Consider the following 16352-nt stretch of genomic DNA (forward strand, 5'->3'; position numbering starts at 1 on the left):
CGGCGCCTGCGGGAATTGGGACCCGGGGCCGGTAGGTGGGTGGCCGCGCTGCGCCCTCTCCCTGCGCGGGACCAAACCTGGGTAGCCGCGGAGGACCGAGTGTTTCTCGAAGGTGCGGGGCCGCCAGGCCGGTTGGCCCCGACCCACTATCTGGCCTACCCAGGCAAAGCGAAGGGGTGGAGACTTTCTACTTTGTCTTCCTGCGGACCGAGTCGGCCTTGGGGCCGGTCTAGGCCGAGGGAATTGTTTGGTTTTACACTCTCGAGGGACATTTTTCTCCCATCGACGCAGGAGTGCACACACGCTTGCGGCCTAACGTCCGGTCCTTTGCCCTCCTATGTGTTCACCTGGAAGATCTTTAACGAAATGCAGAAAAGTGGAGACTTTCTACTTTGTCTTCCTGCGGACCGAGTCGGCCTTGGGGCCGGTCTAGGCCGAGGGAATTGTTTGGTTTTACACTCTCGAGGGACATTTTTCTCCCATCGACGCAGGAGTGCACACACGCTTGCGGCCTAACGTCCGGTCCTTTGCCCTCCTATGTGTTCACCTGGAAGATCTTTAACGAAATGCAGAAAACTGCGGGGCCTAACAAATCTGTCTTTTAAAACAACATTGAAAAATAAGTCTCATATTTCTGTAGGGCTCATTTCAACTGAAAACGTCCATGGTTGGCACGGTATTCAGGATTCTGGACTTGAATTTGCATTCTTCCAAATTTCTTCTTGCAATGAGCTTCGTTTGGAGAATTCGGTTGTGGGCTATTAAATTTCAACGGATACCCCTCTAGCTAGTGTAATGATGCTTCTGCCCAAGGACCCACTTGCAAAGACAAAGCCACTGCTTCTCAGTCATTCCCTGGCTTGAGAGTATTTTTAACTGAGGCGGAGTCAGTCACGTGTTTGTGAGTTTAATCAAATTGACAAGGGCTCTGAGCGAGAAAAGCTTGCTGTCTAATTCGAAGACAACATTAGGTACATAGAGATGCATTCTCTTTGGACTTATTTGAATTGGAGCTTTTCAAATGGAATCTTTTGCATATATTTTTCTCGATCTGCTGCAACTGGAAAATTTAAATCAAAATCCTATTTCATATATTCATTTTTATGGTAAATGTGCTAGTAAATGTGTCTGGGCTGAGATTATGCATTTTCTTGATCAACAAGGAAATGCGCGGCAATCACAGCGAATTGAGCACCTTGCTGATTGAGCAACACTTGAACCTGGAGGCATGAACAACCATAATCTTAGATGAGAATCCTCCATAGTATATTTCAAAAGCATATTCACAGCTAACCTTTTTCCACTCCAAAGGATCATTCACTCGGAACTTTTCTATTCTTCACTTTGCCAGAGTATTTCATTTCTTTGAAAACCACATTTTCACATCTGTTTTAGTTTGAAAACACAGTTGTGGTTGGGCAAGTAATCATTGTAAAAGTAATTTATATATACACATATATGCATATATATATATATACACCATATATAATTATTATACACACACACTGTTACTTCTAGGTCATTTCTTTTCTCTGGTTTTCAAAACAGAACCTTTAATTTACATGGTGGAGAGTAGAGGATAAAGTCTGAATTGAGAGTCTAAACTGATAGTTTCACATTTAGCATTATTGGAAAACAAAACCTGTAAAACTGTGTATCCCTAATGGCTTTTTTGTGCAAAGGGCAAATCACTAAATCTGCCTCAGATTTGGTAGTGTTAAAATATGGGACCAGATAGGAACCAGCAATTAGCGTAATGGCTATGTCACTGGACTCCCACGTAGTTGACCGCGGTTCGCGTCCCGGACCCAGTGGCTTAAAACGCAGGCCAGGCGTGTGGGTGGGAGTGCCCAAGATCCCAAGAGGAGAATGGAGGAGAAGGGATTGTGGCGTGACCATCCCCCCTGGGGGGTGATTTCTCGCTTTCTGTCTCTATGTCTCTCTCTGTCTGGCAAGCGAACTCACCCTATAGCAAAAAAACTCTCAAAAAAAAAAAAAATAGGGGACCAGATGTCAGGGCAGCAGTAATGCAATGGGACACTCATGGGAAGGTCCTGCCTTGTAGTCCTGGGGGCTGCGTATATACCTACACAGACATGCACTTGATCCAGGCTGGCTGAGTGTGGGAGTGGATGACAGCAAGAAGACCCTGTTGGGGTTGCCTCACTCATACAAAAGAGTGGAGCTTATTTAAAAGGTAAATAAACTTTTAAAAATGTTGCCTGAGCTGGGACCAGCAGGTGGTGTGGCGGTTATGTTGCTGCACTCCCACATGGCCTACTGGGGTTGGAGTCCCTGACCCAGTGGCTTCAAACTCAAACGCCAAACCCCAGAACAAGTGTGTGTACCCAAAATCCCAGGAGAAGAATGGAGGAGAAGGGATTGCAGAGTGACTATCTGCCCTGAGGGATGATTTCTCACTTTCCCACTCATTTTCTCTGAGTGCGTGTACCCTAAGGCAAAAACCTCTTTAAAAAAATGTTGCCATAGCAAAAACAATAATGATTTTATAACAATAATAAGATTAGCACTTTTTTCTTCCTCTCTGATTATTCATTCATTGTCCTAAAGTTGTTGTAGAGATTCTTCATCAGTATAGAGCCCAAAACAACTTGACCACAGGACAGCAGGAAGGGTCCACAGATACCTGGAAAATAGAACTGCACACATCACCTATTTAACTGGTTGGTGGTTCTAGCTAAAGGTTTAGTCACACACATGAGTTAGTCCAGCCTTTTCTTCATATAGTTCACTGACCCCTTGCAGAATTAGATAGACACCAGAGGGGCCCATGGGATTTATGCATGCCCTACTTTATTAATAATATTGGAATGCTGAGAACCTCACTATATTCCACATAATTTCCTAATGTGGAAATGATCTCCATACAGCTGTTCCAGTTAGTTTCCAGGATTACAAGGTTTCTCTCTTATCATTTATGGTTATTGTTTCCTCGGGAACATAATATTTATCGAACATGAGAACCATTTTGCAGGTTCACCTTTCCCTCTTTTCCAAATAATCAGTGACCTTAAGCTTTAAGCATCTTATCGTTATTACAGACTACCAGCTCTTATCTAATCCTGCATTAAACTCGATTCACTGCTTTATCTATACTACTTTAATCTTCTAGAGGCTTATCATAATATGGACTCTTTAATGAAATATTTTTATCATAAGAATAAACCAACCTTTTTCCATTTTTCCAGATTTTCTACATCTATTTAACTATATAGCTTTGTCCTTCTTTAAATATTAATGTTTTCCAGTTTCATTTTTTTATACAGTGAAGTAAAAAGAAAATGCTCATCTTATTACTATAGATATAGTGAATTACTGCAAAATGTGGTATCTGATTGTTTGACTCTTTTGCGAATCAATAAATTTAAGTTTCCTATATGGCACATGTGTTCACTAGAGAGAAAAGGGGGGAAAGTGAGAAAGCAAGCCATCAGGTCCGGACCACTGAATAATTTAAAAGATAGAAAGATAGTCTTATCAGCTGGACTCCCTTGTAGAGGTTGGAATCCACTCTAAGAAGGTTAGTTAGAAATAAGTTTTGTTAGATGGTGAGAAATGGCTCCCCTAGACTTGTTTTCAGTGTTGAGGAAATGCCCTACATTGAAATTTGGGGTGACTCCCAAACAAAGCACCATACTGAACTAGGGTCACAAAAGTAGCTGCCACCTTTTGTCAGCAGTAAACTGCCCACCAACCCCATGAGGTTGCCCTTATACCTGCTGGCTTGAGAGCCACCCTGCCATGGCAGGATCAGACATCTACCACCAGTAAGAAAACATCAGTATCAGGAAGTCAACCATGGTCAGGAAGTCTACACGATAGCTGCCAGCTCCAGAGCCGCCATACCCACGTGAAATCCACACCAGCTAAACAGCTGCCACCTGCCCTCCTCTGACACAAGGCTAGTGACAACACACTGGGACCTTATTAACCCCGTCGAAGAAACACTCCATGATTCTGCCATGTGTGGCCAAGAGAAACAGACTCAACAGAAGTGATGCGGGACTCAAGCAAGTGCGTGAAAACCAAAATTATATTCATAATTTTACTTTGAGGAACCTGAAGGATGAGTTTGTGGTGTTCCACCTCTGCAGTAGAGGAAGACATACCAAAAGCAGTGTTGGGATGGCTGCTGAACACTACCTACCTTCACTACGGACTACCCTTTTGGCTAGTAAATGTTTATATATACTATTCTTCCCTAACTTAAGCTTCCAAAGAATAACAATGACAGCAATAGGGTCTCACAAACATTTGAATGCACATGCTCTGTCTCTAAAGGGAGACCAATTCTATATCTAACTCTGGGTAATGTTTACTCTTTTGTTTTAGCTCAGTCACGACCCAGTCTTGATGTTCCATAGCCTATATATGGAAGATAAAGTTAATCATGACAAAAGCAAAACAAAACTATACATTCACTAGACATTAGGAGCAAGGAAAAAGGAATGCAAAGGAGAGTTATTACTATACGTAAATAATACATGAAAAAGAAAAACTATGGGTAATAATTTTTTGCTATTGGTCCATGTTACAGTTTACGTGTCCCCCAAAATTTGCGGGTTGGAACTTTATTATATTGTAAAGGTGTTGAGCGAAAACTCAATCCTTCTATGGTATCCCAGAGTGGGGCCTTTGGGTATAAAATGCTCATTAGGATGGGCCCCTATGATGAGTTCTGGTGGGTATGAGACCTGAAAGGGAGAGGAACTCATGGATACAGGCTGTGTACCATGCTGCTAAAGATTTTCCTTCCACCATTTGTGATGCCTTTAGACTTTCCAACCACTAGAATCATGAGTTTTGCAAATAAATTTCTACTTTTTTATTTTTATAGCATTTTTTTTTCAGAGGTTGTGTGTGCTCATCAGAGAGAGAGGGAAACCACATCCCTTAGTGAGTTGTCATGCTGCAATCCCTTCTCCTCCATTTCTCCAACCTATCAGGATTTGGGGCATGCATGCACACATGCCCAACATGTTTATCAAACCACTAGAATGAGATTTGAACCAGCTGCGATCTGTGCAGTCGGCTATATGGCATCTGGCTCCTTTAACCACCAAGACATGAGGCAAGCCTGCCTCTATTTTCTTTATAAATCAATCAGCCTCAGGTATTTCTGTTAGCAATGCAAAAATCTATAGAAAGCCTCAGTTTTTTTGGTCTCAAGTCATAGTTGGTATGACTACTCTTTCTATGTAGGATTTACTCCCAGCCGCTTGCTTAGTGGGTCACCCTTCTTCGCCTGCTGACATGTTCTCAAATGCCATTCCTACAGGGTCTGAGGTATAGGGCTGCTGAAGTCTGATTTTGCCACTGGATGTGGCAGGACTAGGAGGCACTCCAGAGAACCGATTGGCCGTCACCGTGTAGCAGTAACTTTGGTTCTCCTTGAAAGTCGGAGCAACCATGAGGAGCCCAGTGACCAGATGGCAGTCTCAACTTCCAGTCCAGTGGCGCCATGTGTTCCCTGGTGGACACATGCCTCCCTGAGTCTACAGCCCTCTAAATCAACCCAAACCCAAAGTCTGAGGTGATTAGATTTACACATAGAATCAGTTAAGGAGATCAAACCTGTAGTTATATTTCATATCAAGAAGGATCCTGTTTATATTTACCAATATTTTCTGTAGCGAACTTAGCATCTCAGTTAAACAGGTCGGTCTTGTTATTTTAAATAAAAGTCATAAGCCCAATGTATGTAGAACCAGATACCACATGGCTGACCAAGAATTGAATCCCAGCCCTGTAGCACATGCTGGGTACGTGTGCATGCATGCCCCAAATCCTGATGGCATGGAGACATTGAGGAAAAAAGATTGCAGTGTGATCACACCCCAATGTAGGCTGCTTTCTCTTTCTCTCTCTCTTTCTCTGGTGAGTGCACACACCCTCTATCAATAATAAATAAATAAAGTTATAATTGATTTAGGCTTGTGATTTCTAAACTGAAAACTTTCCACATTTATACAAAGTATTGAAGCACTTAAGAGAATTTAAGACTCAATATACTTATAACATTAGTTATAAATATATTCATGACATATTTTTATGTTTTTCTATGCAAAAATGTATCATGACTTTTCCAACAACCCAATATATACTTATAAGATTCGACATAGTTTATTAGATTTATTAAAATAATACAAACACTTGGGAAGGTTTGGAAAGTTTTTATTAAGAATGGACACCTGAATTACATATTAAAAGGAAATTTGATACATCAAGTATATACATGCAGGGCTGGCCCACTTCGCAGTGGTTAAGTGCTGTGCAGAGGAAGTAGGATTCCACATGGTGCACCAGCATTTGAGTCTGGGCCCTAGCAGTTTACACACGGGGTGCGTGTGTACTTGCCCTGGATCCTGACAGGATAGAGGACTGAAGGAAAAAGGATTGCAGTGTGATCAATCCCTATTGGAGAATGCTTTCTGTCGCTCTTTTCTCTTCCTCTCTGTCTGTCTCTCACTCTCACGTATGCACATGTGCTCTCTATCATCATATATAAATATATATTTTTTACTATATATATATATATATATATTTAGTATAAGTATGTAGTAAAATATGTTTAAGGGAGTTTTGCCTTTAATCTTAAACACTTCCTACAGATGATTGTCAAAATTTGCTAACTTTACATATAGAATAATAAAATCTGTAAGTTGAATCTAAGACAGAGGTTGGCAATTTTTTTTTTTTCCTATAACGAGCCAGGTAGTAAATCTTAGGCTTTGTGGGCCCTACGGTCTCTGAACGCAGCTGTTGTAGCACAAAGCCACAGACAACATGGAAATGAACAAGTGTGGTTGTGTTCTAATAAAATTTTATTTACAAAAACAGGCAACCTGGTTTCGCCCACAGGCTATAGTTTACCAACCTCTGATCTAAAACATTGAAGGTGTTCAAGTTTGTAGTTTTTGAAATTTATACCTTCAATAAGTCAAATATTTATCATTAAAAAGTAAAACTACGGAATAATTTATGTAGTGTGCAAAAGCCATCCACAAAGGTGTAAAAAACCTCACAGGTAGGGGTCAGCAGGTGGTATGGTGGTTAAGGCTCTGGACTCCACATAGCTGAGCAAGGTTCAAGTCCCATGCCTGGTGGCTTGCTTTCATACTTTCCTTCTCTCTCTCTCTCTCTTTCTCTCTCTCTCTCTCTCTCTGTCTCTCTCTGGTCAAATTAAAGCATAATAATAAAATTAAATAAATATTTAAAATTTTTTTGCATTTAAATGAACTAAATGGTCATAGAGATGTCATGGAGCAGAAAGAGGGTGGGTTTTGGAGTTTGAGACTTAGTTTTCCTACTCAAGTAACTGCAGTTTTGGGGGACATTTTCTGTAGCCTCTGATCTTTGTAAAGAGAAGAATACATAATCAAATCTACACTCAGATTTCTTGTGCTATTTACATGAGACATCACATTCAAAAATACCTTGAAACTAGAAAAGTATCTTTCAAAAAGGGAGTGTTAATATCACAGAGTATAAATGCACTTGCACAACTTGTTGGTCCATAAAGAGTAATAAGAATTTTGAATAATTTTCACTTGAACAATTTAAATCTTTGTTGTAACTAATGTATGATAGTCTGCTAATCAGAATTTTAATACGATACTCAGAAATTTCTCTCTCTACCTTTTTCTTAAGTTTGCTTATTTTTTTTCCTTTGATGTAAGAAAGGGTAGTACCCTCAACACGAATTCATTCTGTGATCCTCGCTTGAGTTTTCCCAGCTGGTCAGGATGTCGGGCACATTGTGCCTGATTATGCATATAGGTAGACCCAGGAACCAAATCCTATCTTCCATATGGCTTCCAGCATTGCAGAGGTGCATGATACTACTGTGTCAATGTAACTGGGTTGCCAACATGGCTCCTTCCTTCCTAATTGTCAGAGAATACATGGAAGAGAAAGAGAGAAAAACCATCCTCCAACTGTGTGTGGTCACACTACAATCCTTATTCCTCCATTTCTTCATCCGTCAGGATTTGGGGCAGGTGCTCACATGCCCACCATGTTTTTCAAGCCACCGGGGTCAGGATTGAACCATGATTGGCCATGTGGGATCTGGCTCCTGATGCACTCCATTTCCTCACTGTGCTATGGGGCTGGCTCAATGCAGATTCTTAATATGTCCAACTTTTTTCCTAGGAAAAACCCTATTATAAAATTTTAATTCATATTTTTTTTGTTCTGTAGTTTGCTGTATTTTAGATTTAAGGGGGATTTTAGAACTCGTTCTATCCAATCCTACATGGTTACAAATGAGGATACTGAGGATTCGATATGTTAAGTGACTTACCCAAAAGCATAATGTCAGGAACATATTTATAATGTATGTTACAAGTTAAAGCACAAAACCAATCACAATGGTCTCTTTGTAGAGCCTGTTTGGTGTGTATGTTCCAAACCTTACACAAATAATTTACAACTAGAGAGAGTAGATAGGTGGTGTATAGGTAAGAGTGCATAGCACAGTCTTTGCAAAGTCTATTAGACTGAACTATCTGGAATCATGTATGTGAGAAAAATGATCACTCATTCCTTTGGGGTCTTTATTTTTCTCATTTACTCAATAATTCCTCTATAGATTTCCTAGGATATATTGATCGAAGAAAACAGTAAACAGATCACCTCTAAGGTTCTTTTTCAGTGTTTGTCCACAGAGGGTTTGCCTATTTAGTTTACTACTTCATTTTATTTAGTCTAATCAGTTCCCGGTAAGAAACACCACAGAAGAAGATTGTCTAAGGTATATATTTTCATGCTGGCACTGAAAAGCATTAATAGACGTTAAATATGAAAATCCCAACATGCTGAGAGAAATTTACAGCTGTAAAATCTCATTTCCTTTTAGGTCTTTTCAAAACTGGTAGATTGAGAATGGCTTGTTAAACTCAGATATTTATGGAGTTTTGATAGTATCCAGACAAGGAACTTATTTTTATTTTTTGCTTTTATCTTAATCTTGTTACAGAGCTTACCACACAATCCACTGAGCTGGGTTTTCTTTAGTTCAGAGGACAGGGTTCTCACAGAATACACATACATGTATGCTGTATTATAAAATTGGCATTGTGGTTACATATTGCTGCATAACCTGCTTTTGTCACTTAGCATGAATGTTTTCTCAGACGATTAAGTGTTCTTTTGTAGCATGATGTTTAATGATCACGTACTATTCCATCAACCAGAGGAACCATCACTTATTTACCTTCTCCATTTGTTTTTTTTTTTTTTTTGAGAGGTTTTTTGCTATAGGGCGCGTGCGCTCGCCCGAAAGCCAGAGAGAGACAGAGAGACAGAAAGCGAGAAATCACCCCCCAGGGGGGATGGTCACGCCACAATCCCTTCTCCTCCATTCTCCTTTTGGGATCTTGGGCACGCACGCACACGTGCCCAGCGTGAGTCCGGGACACGAACCACGGTCGACTACGTGGGAGTCCAGCGACATAGCCATTACACTAACTGCTGGTCCCTCTTCTCCATTGTTGGACATTTGTGTTTATAATTTTTCACTATTATAAATAATGTCACAATGACTTTCTATGTGCATAAATCTTTGTACCCAGATATGATTGTTTCCATAAAATAAGTTCCTACATATGAAATTGGTGGGCCAACGAATGTGAATATTTACAAAACTTTTCTATGGAATAATCACAATAATATCATTTATTGAACTCTATATTCTGAGCACTGTGTTAAATGCTTTATAAACATAATCTCATTTAACTCTCACAACAAATTTATGGATAAGTACTAGTAATAACCAACCACATTTTTCAGAGGAAACTAATGCTCAGAAAATGGTTAGTTACATGGTTAGTAGACCCAGCATTTGAACCTGAGCTTGTCAGACATCAAGGCTGATATTCCTTTTTATTTTTTAAATGTTTTTGTCATAGGGCATGTGCACTCACCCACTCACCAGAGAGGAGAAAGACAGAGATATATATAGAGAGAAAGTGAAAAATCACACCCCTACCTGAGGAGGATGGCCACACCACAATCCTTTCTCCTCCATACTCCTCTCGGGATCTTGGGCACATATACACACTTGCCCAGCATGATGTTTAGGCCACCAGATCAGATTCAGGACTCGAACTGTAGTCAGCCATGTGGGAATCTTTACCATGCCAACCACTGGCCTTAAGGCTGATTTTTATCCTTTATAAAATGAATGTTTTATAAGTTTATCATTTATAATCTTTCTTCTCCTCCTCCTCCTTTTATTTATTTTTATTTTTATTATTATTATTTTTTTTTTGGTCTCACATCCATCATCCACCACCCACTTGCTACCAACTACAACTACTTTTTGTTAATGCATGTGGTGCCCTGAAAACCACTGTCACTAGCACCCACACTGATCTTCTTCACCATCACATCTTCAGATCTCTCAACCTCTGCCATAGAGTACAGACGCTCAGAACAAATAGAGTGGGGATATGCAATGTGTATCTTTTAAAGTCTGGCTTACTTCGCTCAACATTAAATCTTCATATCCACCCACTGGCCCCCAAGGCTGATAATCACTATACTATATTGCCTCTTCCATATGGCCAAAATATCTTTCAAATTGATGATTACAATTTAGATTTATCTCAGAAATACATGTTTATTTCCTTTACTATTGAGGACTCCTTGATTATGAGTGAAATTGAACACTATGTTTATTGGCCATTAATTCTTCGTCAATTGTTTTCTCATGTCCTTTGCATAGAATATACGCCTGAAATGTTTTCTGTTGAGATAGGGAGTCAGATTATCTGAATTTTAACTACATCTGTACCCTTAATTAACTATGCCATGTCAGAAAAAAAAAATCACTGCAGAGTACTGGGTCTTCATTTCATCTTGTGGAAAATTAGATGGTTCAATGAAATAATCCCAAAATACGTATCTAAAATTTTGTGGTTTTAATGTGGAACTAGGTGGCCACCTAGGCATTATAATTTTATTTAAATATTTAGAGATGCTCCAAAACCTTTCTCCTAGCCCTTGGGACTCATGTGCCTGAAATCCCATACATACTTTATGCCCCAGGGACTTGAACATTTTTTTCCTCATTCTGTTAAATCTCTCCATCCTCTTCAAAGATTTCTTATTCTTGACCTCAGGGGCTTGAAATCACTCTCAGCCATATGATCTAGATAGGGTTTCTTGAACATAACATGGCTCTCTTGCCTCTGAGCCTTTGACCATGCAGTTTCCTCTGTCTAGGATGCTCTTCCTCCCTTTCTTTGCTGAACTGAGTTTATCTGTGTCTTGTTCTGGATACAGGAGAGCAGCTTGGGTGGCACTTGACACAAGGATCTGGAGTCAGACAGATGAGAATTCAAGTCCATATTCTAGCTTGTACTAACCATGAGACCTTGGGTTATGTATCCTCCCAACCTCTACTTCTTCACCTGTGTAAGGGAGCAACGATATTCCCTACTTCTTAGGATCCTTATGAGAAGGAAATGAGATAATGCACACAAAGCTTGGGACAAAAGCTTGGTTTTTGTAGCTTCCAGGGCATCACATGCATTAACTTACTGATTGTGAGCATTTATTGTTCCATGAATCAGCACTGTGTCTAGCACACCTAGTCACTAAGCAGCCATTTGCTGAGGGAATAGAATCACATCGCAAATACCTTTTGGAGACTTCTTTGTGGTTGTCTTTTGTTGTTTATTGTTACTATGGTTTGATACTTGCTTCTTTTACTAACACTCCATCATGATCTGTTTTCCAACCTGATATGTAAGGAAACCAAATTAATTTCCTGAAATGATGAGATGTTTGGGGTCGAGGAACATAAAAGAAAAGCAGCCCAGAACAGTCTGTGGGTTACAAGGTCTATTTTAGATCCTTAAGGCCTCAGGAAAGCATAAGCCTAAGACTTCAGTTATGCCCCACACCCATCAGTGTTATCACAAAAAGGCATGGTTCAGTTCCCGGTGAATAAGCTGGGATGCTGCAAAAGGATGATAGATTTCACATTGTGACCCCACCCTTTCTTGTCCTCAATGTTCTTGAGTTTGTGATGTAAAGAAGAAGGTATAGCCAGGCAAGCAGATGGCATGGTAGTTAAGGAGGCTGAATCCCTCATACTTGGCCCCATGGTTCAAGTCACAGATCTGGAGGCTTGAAAAACACAGTAGGTGTATGTATGTGCATGCCCCAAATCCCAAAAAGAGAATGGAGGAGAGGGGATTGATTGTGGCATGGCCATCCCCCCTGCCCCCGGGGGGGAGGTGCGGTGCATTTTCTCTCTCTCTCTCTCTCTCTCTCTCTCTCATGAGCACACACCTCCTATAAGAAAAACTTTTTAAAAAAGCCAATCGGTTACCTGCATTATTTTCAATTAACCAATGTAAACTTGTGGCAAACTACTTGTAACCTCCCTTTTCTGCTCTTTCTTCTAGTTATATATACCAACTTTCTCAGTCACCATGTAATGAGCACATGTCTAGGAAACTAGGTATTTGTTCATTGAGGCATTTCCTCCTATGCTCTGACTCAAATGAACCACTTCCATTTCACTTATTATGCATCAACCTTTTTTTCAGGTTGGCAGACCAGCAATGTCCAACCCAGAGAGACAGAATGGCACCAAATAGGGAAGGAAGCATGTGTTGAAGACAAACTTAATTATTGTTGTATTCATCTTCTAAGAAGACACGCTAACTTACTTTTCTCTCAAATTCTAGCAGTCTTTGGCCATGTTAGTCCATCATCGTGGGCTAGGTTCAGACTGATCCATACCCGGAGATATTTAACGTTACCTGTTTGTCCTTGAATTGTCTTTAAGACAGCTTTATAGTGCCACTGAACAACAAAATATCCCAAAGTAGATATTGACACTAAAACAAAAAAAAGAACATACACATTTAGAAAATGGACTACCTGGGAAGGTGGCCAGAGGCCAAAGATAGCAGGGAAAGCAATAGGAGATTGTGTGGAAAGAGGGAGGCCTCCAGGTTTATTGAAAATTGAGATGTTTTTAGGGGAAGAAAAATCAATACGGGCTATGAATCTTTTAGTATAGTCCAATGGTGAAAAGCATCACAATGGGTTTTGTTTTTGTTGTTGTTAAGGATTTGAAAAAATTATCCATGTACATTAGCTGGTGGTTTAAGAAAAAAAAATCTCAGAAATACTGAATTAAAATTTTTTTTAAATAGCAAAGTTGTCTCATATGCAAATTGATACCTGGTCACTCCCTAAGAGGCTGCCTGGTTTACCATCACTTCGGACACAAGGTTCTCATTAAGATCAATTCTGAGACTTACTAGCAGGAAATGCCTAGAGAGCTCTATAATACAAAAATAACATCTACCTTCCCTCCACACCCCTCTGCAACTTCCCTAGAACTCAGCAGATCTTCTCATGCTTTTAGAGCATGTATAGGTTGTTGACTTGAGCTGTAGAGATGTAACACTATGTATCAGTTGCCCTCCCATCTACCTTGTGGTTTCCATTAGGTCTTCACTGTCAGTGACCCTTCAAATCTACACGGTATCACACCTTGAATGACAACTCAAGAAATTCATGAAAGATGAGGAACAAACACAGTTATGATGGTAGAGGAAGATAACTATCGTACATATACTGCTGAGTTTCTGGATCAAGAAATTAAAACTCATGGCAGGTCCAGGAATTCATGATAAGGAAAGACACAGCCCAATCTTTTTCAGATTTTCCTCCTCCTCCTCCTCCTCCTCCTTAGACCTCAAGACATTTCAGATTTCTTCTTCTCATTTCCTTCCCTCTTTTTTTCCCTCCTCCTCCTCCTCCTCCTTCTTCATTTTTTTGAGAGAGATTTTTGCTATAGCACCCAGAGAAGGGCTGTGGGAGGGGGGAGGAGCAGAGGCCAGACTGACCCTGATGCTGTCTTTTTGAGCCACATAAAGTTAGTGCTCTCTGATTTGCTTGCTCGCTCACTCTCTTTCACACACACACACTAATGCCCCCCAGAGCCCCTGGGGTTCTTATGCATTCAGGGATGTCCGGACCTGAGGAATAGAGACTAAACAGGAAGCCCAGGCTCCATCATCAGCAGGTTGTCCATCCCCAGATTTACATTCTTTTTGAGCACACAGAAAGTTGCATATTCTTTGGGCATTTGACAAAGTGTTTTCAAGAATATTTTTCTTTAAAGTAAAAAGAATATTTTTCTTTTGCTACTGTTTTATGTCTGATTGGTTTTTGGTTTTGCTGTTGTTTTAGTTTATGCTCATCAGGTGTATGCGCTTATTGGCGAGAGACAGAAAGAGAGGGAAAATGAGAAATCACCTCCCAGAGGGGACAGCCATGCCACAGACCCCCCTCCTCCATTTTCCTCTTGGGATTTTGGGCACACACATACGCACATACCCAGTGTGTTTTTCAAATTGCTGGGTCCAGGACTTGAACCTCATAGTCGACCATGTGGGATCCAGCCATTTTAACCTCCCCACCACCTGTTGGCTGCTGATGGTTGGTTTTTAAAAACATAAGTAGAATTGATGGGTTGGGAGAGAGCAGCGGTTGAGAGGAATAGAAGAAGTGTACCTCCTTGCCTCTGCCTAGAATCTCCTCTTCCTCTTAATATCTAAAGCATCTACTCATCTTTAAGACCAGCTCAAGTACAAGTTCCTCTAAGAATTGCCCCGACTCCTCTGAGTTCTGCAGCCCCCTCAATACATCCATCACGTCCTCTCCTCCATTAGACGGCACAGTTCTTGATGGCAAGTACTGCACCTTTTCTATCCTGGTACCTGGCACACAGCACACCTCAGTCAATATTTGTCAAATGAACCACTGAATGAATGAATAAAATAGCTATTCAAAGAAAGAGAGGAAAAAATGGTGGTAGGTGGTAAGCAGGTTGCAGAAAATAAAAGTCAACAAGAGCCAACACTCATTCCAACCATTTATCTAGGGAGATGTCCTGAGGTGAAATCTATTTTTCCGCCTTCACCGAGAGATCGGCTCTGCAGATTCTTGCCCAGAGTATATATGTCAGCTCCGAGTGGATCACAGACCCAGTTAAAACTGTGACATGCAGCAGAGCTGAGAGCCACATTCAAACATACAGTTATAGCAACTTGATTTAAATACAGCAAAAGCTGTGTTTTCCAGAAATGTACCCCAGAAAAGGTTCTAGGAAAAATCTATTTCTGCTTATTTTTGAATGCAGATCTTTGAGTGAACACACTATCCCAAACTGAATCAAATATAGCTCTAGAGCAATTGGCAGCAATAGATAAAAATTATAGATAGCAAGGGCAAAGATGGAATTACCCGATGGTAGCTTTGGAGCCAAATGTTTTCCTTGCCTAAAATGTTTCTTTAATATTTCCTAGAACTTGAAATACCCTCTGCTATAGTTTGACTGTCTCCCCTCAAACTCATCTGTTGAGCCATTATAATGGGATTAAGAGGGAGAAAACTTGATCCAATTATGGTGTTGAAATGTAGGGCCTTCGGGAAGAGATTAGGATTAAAGTCATTAGGGTGAGACCCCTGTGATTGAGTTCTGGTGGGTCTATAAGGGGAGGAAATGAGACCAGAACAGAGACACTGGGGGACACAGCCGCTCTGCTCTCACCCTTGTGTTGTGGTCAGGACTCTCTAAAAGCCCCGCCAGAGATGGCTCTAGACCTTGGACCTCCAAAATATGAGCTAGATGAATCTCTATTTTTATGAGTCATATAGCTTCAGTTATTTTGTTATTAGCAACAAAATGGATCAGAATACCCTCCATTAGAAAGTCAATATTTGGAGAGTTGTCATGACATTTCTAGGAAGTATTGGATTCAACTGAAGTTCAATTGAATGAACTGTTATTAGCTACTCAGCATAAGGCACTAAAATGTCCGTTAGAATACATACCGCCCTTGCAGGTAAATTGTGATGAAATACCATCTCTATGAATGGTCTAATCCTTCCTTCACATTGCTACTGGGATTCTCCTAGAATTCAGAGCTGGTCATATCACGCCCCTACACAAATGCTTTTGATGACTCTTCATCTCTTACCAAATAAATATCCAATTCCTTCAAGTGAGGGATATTTATTTCACTTTTCCAAATAGGAGCACCACTTGCTCTACCTCACCTCACCCCATCCCTCCACTTGGGAAGCAAGTTCTCCCAAGAGTTTTAACCAGGAAAGAGAGTAGAGACAACACTTGTTGATTAGATATTTCTTTATTTAAAAATCAGAAAGAATTCATATAGTGGGGATAACAATGAAAAGGAATTATTTCTAATTTTCTAAATAAATACAGTGACTGGTGTCTACACACAATGATTGGATGGTGTGTTAGCAAGTATATGTGGGAACAAAGTCTG

This window comes from Tupaia chinensis, unplaced genomic scaffold (genome assembly GCF_000334495.1).
Source record: "Tupaia chinensis unplaced genomic scaffold, TupChi_1.0 Scaffold000568_1, whole genome shotgun sequence".
Classification (NCBI taxonomy): Eukaryota; Metazoa; Chordata; class Mammalia; order Scandentia; family Tupaiidae; genus Tupaia; species Tupaia belangeri.